The 11,410-nt window shown below is 40.8% G+C and overlaps 1 pseudogene; it reads left to right on the top strand.

Annotated features, from left to right (window-relative positions):
* The first annotated feature begins 318 nt into the window (after positions 1-318).
* The window catches only part of LOC102759211, a 13,120-nt pseudogene continuing 2,028 nt past the window's right edge, over positions 319-11,410 (top strand).

The following is an 11,410-nucleotide window of genomic DNA, read 5'->3' as shown; positions in this document are numbered from 1 at the left end:
CTATAAATACCAAGCATTTTCTGAAGGACCTATTCTGTTTCAGGACCTGGTACTGGGAAGGCACAACTTTTATCTGCAAAGCTAAAAATATTTATCTCTCTTTACCTTGGATGTTATACGTCTTTGTTTTTTTAAAAAATTTTTTTTATTGATTTCAGAGAGGAAGGGAGAGGGAGGGAGAGATGGAAACATCAATGATAGGATATATATATTTCTTCAGCTTCACCTTGAGCACTTATAATGTGCCTGACACTGTGTTGATGATATTTCATTTAATTCTCCTAGAAACTTTATGAGCTAGGTAACCCCTTTCTATAGATGAAGAAACCGAGTCTTACAGAAGTTATAGATGCTGCTGAAGCTAGTAACAGAGGTGAGTCCCTAAGCCTAGTCCTTTGATTTGAGCTCTATTATAAGCCTGACATGCTGGGAAGTGCAATCTCCACATTGAGATAAGTTCATTTGACAGAGGAATCAGGGTTAAGTGAGCTCCATGGTTCTACAGGGTTGGGAAAAGTAGGTTTACAGTTGCTTATTTAAAAAATAATACAATAATTATTAATAATACAAGAATAAACTGTGTTTCTTGTACTCGCAACTGTAAACCTACTATTGACACCCCTGTATAACTCTGCAGACTTGGGTGTGATTATGTGCATTTATGAGCAAAATGTGCCAGCTCACAAATACCTGTTACTTTTTGCTGGCTGGATCTCTGGGGACATACAATATTTGACCAATTTGAAGGAAAGAGTTAGCAGAGGAAAAAAGATGGTAACATCCAATCTTGGTTAATACACTGCTTACCTGCTCTCAGTAGGAGCTCTGCTTGAGTTGGCCCCTGTCTACTCTATTCTCCCATGAAAATCCATATAGTACTGCTTGCATCTCCCTTGGAATATCAGGTTATTTCATGCCTCTGGACCTTGGCATGTTCAGTCATTCTATTTGAAATGTCCCCACTTTTCTTCCTTTTTAATTCTTACTCTTTAGGCATGCCTTCTGTGAAGTCTACTCTGACTTGGGTGGGGTGGAGGGTAGGGGAGGGTAGCCAGTGCTTTTCTGAATTTCACTGCCCTGTGCTTTCTTCTACAGCTCCCCTTGCCTGTATTATAATTGTTTACTTGTGTGTGTCTTCCCCAGACTCTAAGCTCTTTGAAGGGACCTTGTCAGATTCATGTTTCTGTGCCTGGTGCCTGGCACAGAGTGAATGCTCAAGAAATATTTGTTAAGTGAAGGATTAATGAGCCCAGAGCCAGGGTGCAGAAGAACTGGGTTCTAGTCTCAGCTCTGCTGACAACTATGTGTCCAAGAGCAAGTTACTTCCTTCTCTGGGCTTCAGTTTCCCTACCCATACTATGAGGAGGCCAGATTAAATGACCACTAAAGGTCATTCTGGCTTGAACCTTTTATGATGTTAAGAGGAAAAGTATTAAAGTGAGACTTTATTAACCATGTGACATTATTCTGACAAGCAAGTCTCCTTTTTTTCTTTTAATATATTTTTATTGATTTTAGAGAGGAAGGGAGAGGGAGAGAGAGAAAAAAACATCCATGATGAGAGGGAATCATTGATTGGCTGCCTCCTGCATGCCTCCCTCTGGGGATCGAGCCTGCGACCTGGGCATGTGCCCGTGACCGGAATCGAACCTGGGAACCTTCGGTCTGCAGGCCAACACTCTATCCACTGACCAAACCGGCTAGGGCTCTCCTTATTTTGAGACATCTTAAATTGTGTCAGGTTTGATTTGTATCAATACTGTTCACCCAGTAAAATAATTAGCTATAAGTTCTGATACCCTGAGGTGGTTGAGCATCAACCTGTGAACCAAGAGGTCACGGTTCGATTTCTGGTTGGGACACATGCCCAGGTTGCGAGCTCTCTCTCCCAAGTGGGGCATGCAGGAGGCAGCTGATCATTAATTTTCTCTCATCACTGATGTTTCTATCTTTCTCTCCCTCTCTCTTCCTCTCAGAAATCAATAAAAATATATTTTTTTAAAAAGTTCTGAGTTCTGATCTGGCCTATGAAGTTCAAGGTCAAAGTTGTACAACCATTTCTACATGGTTGTTAGGCTCAATTAACATTTTTCAAATGGATTAATAAATGAATTAATGCATTTGTAAGGTTGAGAATCTTATGGTGTAGACAAAAGGCATGATCGTGCAACCATTCAGCCATTTAACAAATATTTTGGTGATTTATTTTGTGCTAGATACCAGAACACAGTGGTAGGGTGAGGAAGACAGGCATTTCTCAAATTATACACAAATCACTTTATCACTTACAAACTATGAAGTACAAACTGCAAAGTACTATGTCTTACATTTGCTGTACACTCTTTAGGTCATAAAGGGCTTTTCACACATGTGACCTAATGGGAAACCATGTAGTGTAGGGATTAAAAGTGCGTTAAAACCACAGCAACTTTAGGCAGAAAGAACCTCCTGGGGCCCTCAGGAGCGGTAGGTGAAGTGGTCATTGAGACTTCTTGGCCTAACACAGATCTTGGGAGAGACAGGAAGACCATAGACATTAAGCCCACCCCCTGGGGCTCGAGGGAAGATAGCTGACTCATCAGACTTGAGTAGCAGGAGATGACAGAGCCAGCTCAGGGTGGTTTAATTAAATGTGTGTTAATGTGGGGTTTTCATGGACAAAGTTAAGGAAATAGCCCTTGATATTGGGTAGAGGAAAACAGCCATTCAGCTGCAGGGAGGAGAGGAAATAAAGGCTACCCGCAAGGCCTCTTCCATCTCAAGCTGCCAAATTGCCTTGAAACTCTGGGACCATAGTGGGCCCAGGAAGTTGGAGTCAGCAATTCTGAGGCATAAAATCAGAAAGGCACTGAATGTTTGGATGGAGTGCCAGATTCCAAAAAGAATGGCTCTTTGTCTACATGCCATCTTTGCCAGAGCAAAACAAATTTATCAGCATCTCCTTGTAACTGCAAGGGAGAGTCTAAAAAGTTTAAGCAATAAAAAGGGATAAATGGAAATTGATTGTTCAATATAAGCATTACTAATTCAAGAAATATGAAATGGTATTACTAATCTCTTTACTTGATGAGCTGATTTTATTTTTCTAAACATAAATATGTATAAGGGCTCAGTCTCCCTAGACACATTTATTCCATCTACTTTCAACTATACATACATTCCGATGGTGGTTTTCAGGACTTAACTCTCATAGAGGAGGGTAGGGTGGAGCATTAATGTATTAGTGGCTCAACTACCAAATGGTTGAGCCACACCACATGCTAGTACACAGATGGTGGCATTCAGGCATCAATTAGAGAGAGGTATTTCAGGAATATCCCCTTATATTCCCTTACTGTTCCCATAAGTCATACTCAGCCTTAGCTGCATCTTGTTATCTCTAAGATAATTTCTATATATTGTTTATTTTTCTTCTTAACCCCATAGATGGATGGAAAAAATGATGGGTGGAGTCTAAACATAGGCCAGATTATGGTAGATTTCAGCTCACTTCAGGAAAATTTTATGTAGACAAAGAAAAAAATAAAGGTAAATACTGGAATTCAGGAATGTACTAATCGACTGGAAAAAGTCTGACTTTCATATAATTGTTTTTATCCATGATTACATGATTACCAAATCATCTCTTTCTCTCTCTTTTTTAAAATATATTTTTATTGACTTCAGAAAGGAAGGGAGAGGGAGAGAGAGATAGAAACATCAATGATGAGAGAGAATCATTGAACGGCTCTCTCTGGCACACCCCACATTGGGATCGAGCCTGGGCATGTACCCTGACTGGGAATTGAACCCTGACCTCCTGGTTTATAGGTTGACACTCAGCCACTGAGCCATGCTGGCCAGGCCATCTCTCTCTCTTTTTTTTTTAAATTAAAAAAAGTAGTAAATGAAGAATGAACTCCACAAAAACAATAATGCCCACTTATTGACACAGGTATTTAAAACTAAGCCCTTAGATGCATTATGCCCATGAATCTTTCTAACAACTTCATGAGTTGGTTACTATAATGTTCTCAGTTTTTCAGAGATGTCTCAGAGAGGTGAGGTAATTTGCCCAAAGATATATACACAACTGGCAAGAAGAAGAATTGAGATCTGATTATAGGTCTAACCCAGGACTATGTTCCTTACCCACAGACTATATTGCTTTCCCCAACCCTAGAATTTTTTTATATAACACTGCACTTGAAACAGGAAAAAACACTGTGTAACCTCTGAATGCTGCTCTCCCCTGGAGCAGCTTGGTACAACTGAGAGTGGAGCAGACAGACCTAGGGCTAACTCCCATGCCTTGCTGCATCATTTGGACAAATCTTTTCACTTCTCTGAGCCTTGATGGCTATAGTAATCATCACCTGCCATGCTCATTGGACCAGGCTGCTGTAAGAGTCAAATAATATTAAGGGGGGAGGGGGACCCCTGAGGGCAAAGTCTGCAGACAAGGTTTTTGGTGTTTTGTTTTGTTTATTTGTTTTTTTGTCTGAGAAAACTTTTGTCCTATAAATAGAATTCATTGATCATCCTCTGGAGTGATTTCCCATCTTCTCTCTCCTGGCTACTGTTATGAATCTCATTTTCATGTTTATTAAAGGGGAGAATTACGAACTAGCTTAAGCATTTCAAATCTCATTTAAATCCACTCTGGAAAATTGTTTCCAGAGGAGAGAGAATTGCAGATTAAGAGACCCATGAGACGCCTGCTTCTTAGAGGTTATGAAGGCTGTCTGCACAGGCACCCAACTCCTCGGTTTGATTTCTTGGCTGTTCCTCCTCACATCTCACCCCCCTTAGTTTCTTTAGGTCCCCCCTGGTTGTCTAGAAGGTCTCTTGGGAACAAATGAGGCTCAGAGGGAGTAGGAACATGGGGCTACATAGCAAGATTTGGTAGAGCCAATATCCAAATCCACTCCTTCCTCCAGAGAAGTCTTCTCTGGCGGCTCTAGCCTCATCAGAGGTCTTTGGGGGAAGTAAGCACATTCTTTAAAATGCAGAGAGCTCCTAAGGCAGCATCAGACATGAAAGTGCTTAGCCAGGGTCTGATGTGCAATAAATGCTCAAGAGACATCTGAGTCAGGACTTGAGATCCTTCTGTGCAATTCAACACATTTTTATTGAGCATTTCTTCTCTGCCTGACCTTGTCTTAGATACCGGGAATATAGTGACACCCCTGTTTTCAGGAGCTTAAAACCTATTCAAAGAGACTAGCATAAACCTGGTTGTAACCTAGTGTGACTCAGGGAAGTACAGAGAGCTTCGCGAAGGAAGGACCCTCACAGAGCGAGAAGATGATAGCCCCTTGCATTTTATGTTGACAGTTTACAAAGTGCTTCTCACGTCTCTTACCTGTTGATTTTCATGGGAAACCTATGAGGCAAAAATAATTATCCACATTTTGCTGATGAGGAAACTGAGGCTCAGAGAATTAAAGTGACAGAGTCATACCCAGTTAGCTGGACAGCAGTGGGAATAAAGGAAAGACCACTGGCCTGGATGTCAGGAGACTTGGCTTACATGTCTGTCACTTGTGGTTGTATGATCCTGGCTAAGTAACTGTCCCTGCGTGGGGCTTCGTTTCCTCATCTTCAAAGCAATGTAGTTAGATCAGAAAGGCCCCGAGATCCCTTATAGCTCTGATATTCTCTGGAGGAAAAGGCAAAGTCTTAGCGTGGGGGCCTCTGGAATGAAATAGACTGGTTTTGAGATCCTGGGCAAGTGAAACAGTGTCAATGACTTCATGATGAAGTGCAGATATTATAGAGCCCACCTGATGGGTTATTATGAAGAGTAAGAACAGTAATACATATGGATGAAAACAGGAAGTGTTGAATGAATGTTAGCAATGGTTATTATTTGTCCCAAGAGGCAGTGCTTAGCTTCTTTCTGCCACAGCAGTTGGGCATGGCAGAACCTGATTCTGGCCACTCACGGGGCCTCAGAAGAAACAGGGGCTTGCTTTGTGAAGCTGCAAAACCATATTTAAGTAGTTCTTGAAAATTAGGGGCGGTGTGGTATAGGAGAAAGAATCAGTCAATGATGGCTTAAGTCCCATCGCAGGTCCTTATTAGCCAAGGGGCCTGACCTCCCCATGACTCAGACTCCTCATTTATAAAGTGGAGATAATACCCAATTTGCAGGGTTGCTCTGAAGCTTGGAAACTATCCAGCTCAGCATCTGGCACACAGTAGATGTGTAAGAAAGTTCCAGAGGTTGGTGAGGCCAAGTGTTAGGTCTCTCGGACTGCTCCTTGGGTATATAAGCTTCACAATTCTGGGCTCTCTGCTACCAGGTCTCCAGACCAGCCAAGTATTATGCCCTCTCAACCAGGTTTAAGCTGTTCAACAATGAGAGCAAGACCTTGATGGTTCAGTTTTCAGTAAAACACAAGCAAGGCATCGATTGCGGGGGCAGGTACGTGAAACTCTGTCCTGACACCCTGAACCCAGGGTATGCATTCGGAATCCAAGTAGTGCATCGTGTTTGGTAAGTCCTCTGACAGCAGCAGTCCCTGTCAGCCCGGGGAGTCTTAATGAGAGCTTCTGCAGATGTCAAAAGGGCTCAGGTTGACCTGAAATAGGAAGTTTCTGAGGTGATAGCTCCACCCCTCTATGTTGGAGGACTCTTCAAAGAACAGAAAAAAGCAACCCTAAACCTGAATGTTAACATAAATAGACCAAAGAGGTGGAGAGTCACATGATATTAACAAGGATACAGGTTTCAGAAAAGGAGGAAAGGGTCATAAGCTGTGTAGACACTTTCAAATGTAACTATTACAACGAGCCTTTGTGCTCTGAAGTGAGAAAAAGGCACAGGAGGTCAGGGATCACCTTCACCAAACACGGGGAATGCGTCCAGAGCGTTGCATCTGTAACCTCAACATGTCACTAGGCCTCCGTGGGGGCAATCCAGCTCTTACTTAGCTCCAAGCTTGAATCCAGTTTTCATGTGGTAGCTATTGAAAAACCAACAAATAACAGCTAATCCAGCTCCCAAAGCACTGATGAGAAATGTGGATTTTACTGAGTATTTTTGTACAAAGTTGGAAGAAAGGGTTACACTACATGTCATACAGCAAAATTTCCTTTAAAATCTCTCTAAATATTTCTTTCTTTTCTCCTGAAGCTTCAGATATCTCCCTTTAAGCTCTTGCCAAATCCTTCTCTTCAGCCACTTTACCCTTTTTCTGCCTGCATCTCCTTTCCCCCAATTCTTTCTTTCTTATCTTTCTATTTCATATATAGAACAATATAGCACTGGGTGTCTAAAACATGTGCCTTCACTCATCTCTCTTTTCTTCAGAATCCAGCCATCTAACAAGGAATATATATATATATATAGTCATTGTAGTAGGGAAATTGGAAAGCATTTTTTCAATGTGATTTTATTTTCTTCCATGTGAATATTGTTTATTCAATGTTCAGACAACCCAACAAGTTTGGGCTGAAATAGAGGCAAGAGATTTGCCCAAGGTGAGTAGTGGGAAGCCAGGACTTGAATCCAGTCTGTCTGGCTTTAAAGCCTGTGCTTTTTCTACTCCACCCTTTCACCTTCTGTTTGATGGGGACATGGACATGTGACTAATTTTTCAGAAGGCATAATGAAAGACATACTTTGAAAAAGGTGGTGAGTTGCTATGAGATCACAAAAGATGGCATGACTCAGTTCAACTGGAGGCTTTGGGGAGGAGGCATTAATTGTTCTTTGAAGAATGAGTTAGATTTTAATAAGCAGAGAAGGAGATGAAGGAAATGTAATGAGGAAACAATGTGTGAAAAAGCTCAGAGGCATGAAATTCAAAGGCAAGCAGAAAAGCAGTGAGACCAGTGTGGCTAGGGCACATCTGTGTGTGTGTGTGTGTGTGTGTGTGTGTGCAGGCCCTGGCTGGTGCGGCTCAGTTGGTTGAGCATTGTCCCATGTGCCAAGGGATTGCTGATTCAATTCTGGTGAGGGCACATGTCGGGTTGTGGGCTCAATCCCTAGTAGGGGGTGTGCTGATCAATGTTATGCTCTCACATCAATGTTTCTCTCTTTTCCCTTTCTCTCTCTCTAAAAATCAATAAACTGTTCTTGCCCAGCTGGTGTGGCTAAGTGGTTGAGCATCAGCCGATGAACCAGGAGATCATGGTTGGATTCTGGTCAGGGCACATGCCTGTGTTGTGGGCTTTATCCCCAGTGGAGAACCTGCAGGAGGCAGCCAATAAATGATTCTCTTACATCATTGATGTTTCTCTCTCTTCCTCTTTGAAATCAATAAAATATTTTTAAAAACAACTGTTCTTTAAAATAATAATAATAAATAAATGTGATATTTGCTGTTTAAAAAAAAAAGAAAGAAAAACTAGGTTAAACCTATTCTTGGAAAGAGGACATGACTTGGGGTGGTGAACTGTATAATACAATATACAGATGATGTATTATAGAATTTCATACCTTAAACCTATATAATTTTATTAACTAATATATCCCCAATAAATTACATTTAAAGAAATTAAAAAGAAACAAATTGGACACACACACACAAAACCTATTCTTGGACCTTTGTGAAGTTAAGTTCTCTAGGCTCAAAGCCACTAAGCAACAGTTCCCAACATTTTCACAAAGCAGGAAGAGCCTGAGGCTATTTCTAGGTAAACTTGAGTTTTAACCTCAGCAATGCTACTTATTAGTTGTTTGACTTTGGGCAAGGTGCTTAAGTCAATAATATTGTGATAATGTATGGCACCAGTTTTCTCAGCGAAAAGTGGATATAGTAACACCTACTTGTGAGAAATTAAAAGACAAAGTCCCTGGCACAGGAGGAGCTTCCAGTTGGGTTGGACAATGGGAACCCTGGCAGGAGCTCAGAGGGAGGGAAGAGAGTTGTGTCCCTCAACTGAAAGCCACAGCTTCTCTTTTTGGCTGCCTTCTCTACAGGACTCTTTCTTCTGGGCTCTGGTAACCACCCCTTCCCTGTCCCTTCAGGTTTAAGTTTAGGAATAGCCCTACTGTTCCTAGTCTAGAGCACAGCACTATTCCTTAAGTTTTCTCAATGTCCTGCCCCCACCTTTATAAATAGTTCTTTATTACATTATCTTCAAATAATCCTAAATTTGCTATTTCCTACTATGACCCCAATTAATACACAGTCTATGTCTGTGTTGGCCTCAGACCAGTCAAACTGCCTAAAATTGATGTAAAATCATGCACTGTGGTTCATTTTCCAGGCCCTGACATTTGTGGCTTTGGCAACAACAAAGTATAGGTCATCTTTCCATTACCAAGGGAAATACCATGAGATCAACAAGACCAACAAGTGCAGGGTGAGTGTGGAGCTAGTCCTCAGCCAAGAGGCAAGAAGAAGCATTTTAATATATGCTATCTCATTTAATCCTTACAGAACCCCCGTAAATTAAATAGAATTGTCTCCAGTTTACAAACTAAAAAATAGACCTAGAAAAGTAGTGTAAATTGCAGGAGTGCACATAGGAGCAGTTGATCCAAAAGTCTAGGAAGACATACAAGGTCCTCTCTTAGAACGATGATCGGCATGGCTTAGTTCCCACTGCTAGATTTTGGAAAGGATAAAGCGGTTGGGAAATGCTGGGCTTAAAAGTGGGGATTGGAAGGAATGAAATCTTTCCATTTGTGGTAGCATGGATGGACCTAGAGAGTATTGTGCTAAGTGATATAAGTCAATCAGAGAAATACAAATACCGTATGATTTCACTTATAAGTGGAATCTAAAGAACAATACAAACAACCAAACAAAACAGAATCAGACTCATAGAGAACAGATTGATGGTGACCAGAGGGGAGGGATGTTGGAAGACTGTGTGGAAAAGGTAAAGAGATTGAGGAGTACAAATTAGTAGTTACAAAATAGTCATGGGGATGTAAAGTAGTCAATAATATTGTAATTATGTCTGGCACTAGGTGGGTACCAGAAACATTGGGGGTGGGGGGGAGGGAGGAGGGAATACTTTGTAAAGCATATGATTGTATAACTGCTAGCTATACCCCTGAAACTAATACAAAGTAATATTGAATGTAAACTGTAGTTGAAAAAAAATAATAAAAAAACATTTTTTAGTGTTGTCTACTTTTTATTTTAACCATTTTTTAAAAATTAAATCGTCATTGCTCAGATTATTACAGTTGTTCCTCTTTTTTCCCCCCATAGCTCCCCTCCACCCAGTTCCCACCCCACCCTCTGCCCTTAACCCCCCCCACTGTCCTCATCCATAGGTGTACGATTTTTGTCCAGTCTCTTCCTGCACCCCCCTACACCCCCCACCCGAGAATAGTCAGTCCACTCCCTTTAATTTCCTTTCTTTGTGTTCTATGAAGCCTTCCAGCTTCAAGGTTTGAGAGTCTTACAGTCTCACTTTACATCTTGATGGTGTCTTAGAGTGGTCCACAGAAACAATAGAAAACCACAGCTGTGTAAATGAACTTTACATTTACATGGCCTCTCGTTTTACCTTCCAAAGAAAACTCTATAGCAACAGCTTCTCTGTTATTGTTATAGAACATCTTAAAGGTTGGAAAAAAGGCAATAGAGATTCAAATCCCAAGAGATGAAGGTTAGATTAGCCTAATATATGCCATTAATTTCACAAGTGCCTGTATTTAAGGCTATAAAATTTATTTTGGAATTTGACTTGAATTTTCAACTATAAATGTATACATCCTATGATTGAATGGGTGAATTAACTAGAAAATGAGTGAATAAATGAGTACATGAAGGGATTCTTCTGTAAGTCATATACTCAAAATTATAAATTAGGTTTTCATAATGAACATGTTGAAGACTGTATTTATGAGAAATGCATGTGGAAAAATAACCACTTGAATATGAAGGATGGTGAGTCTACATTACATACTTTTTTTGAAAAAGAAGGTAGTGCAGGGGAGGAGAAGAGGAATGGAAAATAAGAGAAAACTATGTTAACATGAAGGGTCCCAGTACTATTTGTAAGATGGATCCCTGGATCTCAGAGAATTGTCACAAAATTAAACATCCCAGTAAGGGTATTTTAAAGATTGCATTAAATAACCATCGTATGCTTTCTGTTTCTGGAAATTTCCCCTTCTATTTGCCTCCAATGAATTCCAACTGTGCCAAACTTATTAGCTTGGCCCACACTTCTCTTGCTAGGCCCCAGTTGGCCAATGAGAATGCTATTTTAATCTACTGACCCTGCACTGGGGTATTTGCAGCCCGTGGAGGTATGAGCTGCTGTCCATTTTTCTCCCTCTACTGCTGTTAAAACTGATTTGTTGCAGACTGTACAGAGATTCATTTGATCTTCCTCTGCTTATGAGAATAGGTTACCAGAAGCCCCACAACTATTTTCTAGCTCTTCCTGATATGGCGAACTAACTTTGGATAGTAACCTGGTTTTCAATCTGAAAGCAAGCAAAAATGTCACT

Source organism: Myotis davidii, unplaced genomic scaffold, assembly GCF_000327345.1.
Source record: "Myotis davidii unplaced genomic scaffold, ASM32734v1 scaffold79, whole genome shotgun sequence".
NCBI classification, from domain to species: Eukaryota; Metazoa; Chordata; class Mammalia; order Chiroptera; family Vespertilionidae; genus Myotis; species Myotis davidii.
This window is presented reverse-complemented; position numbering and strand designations above follow the sequence as displayed.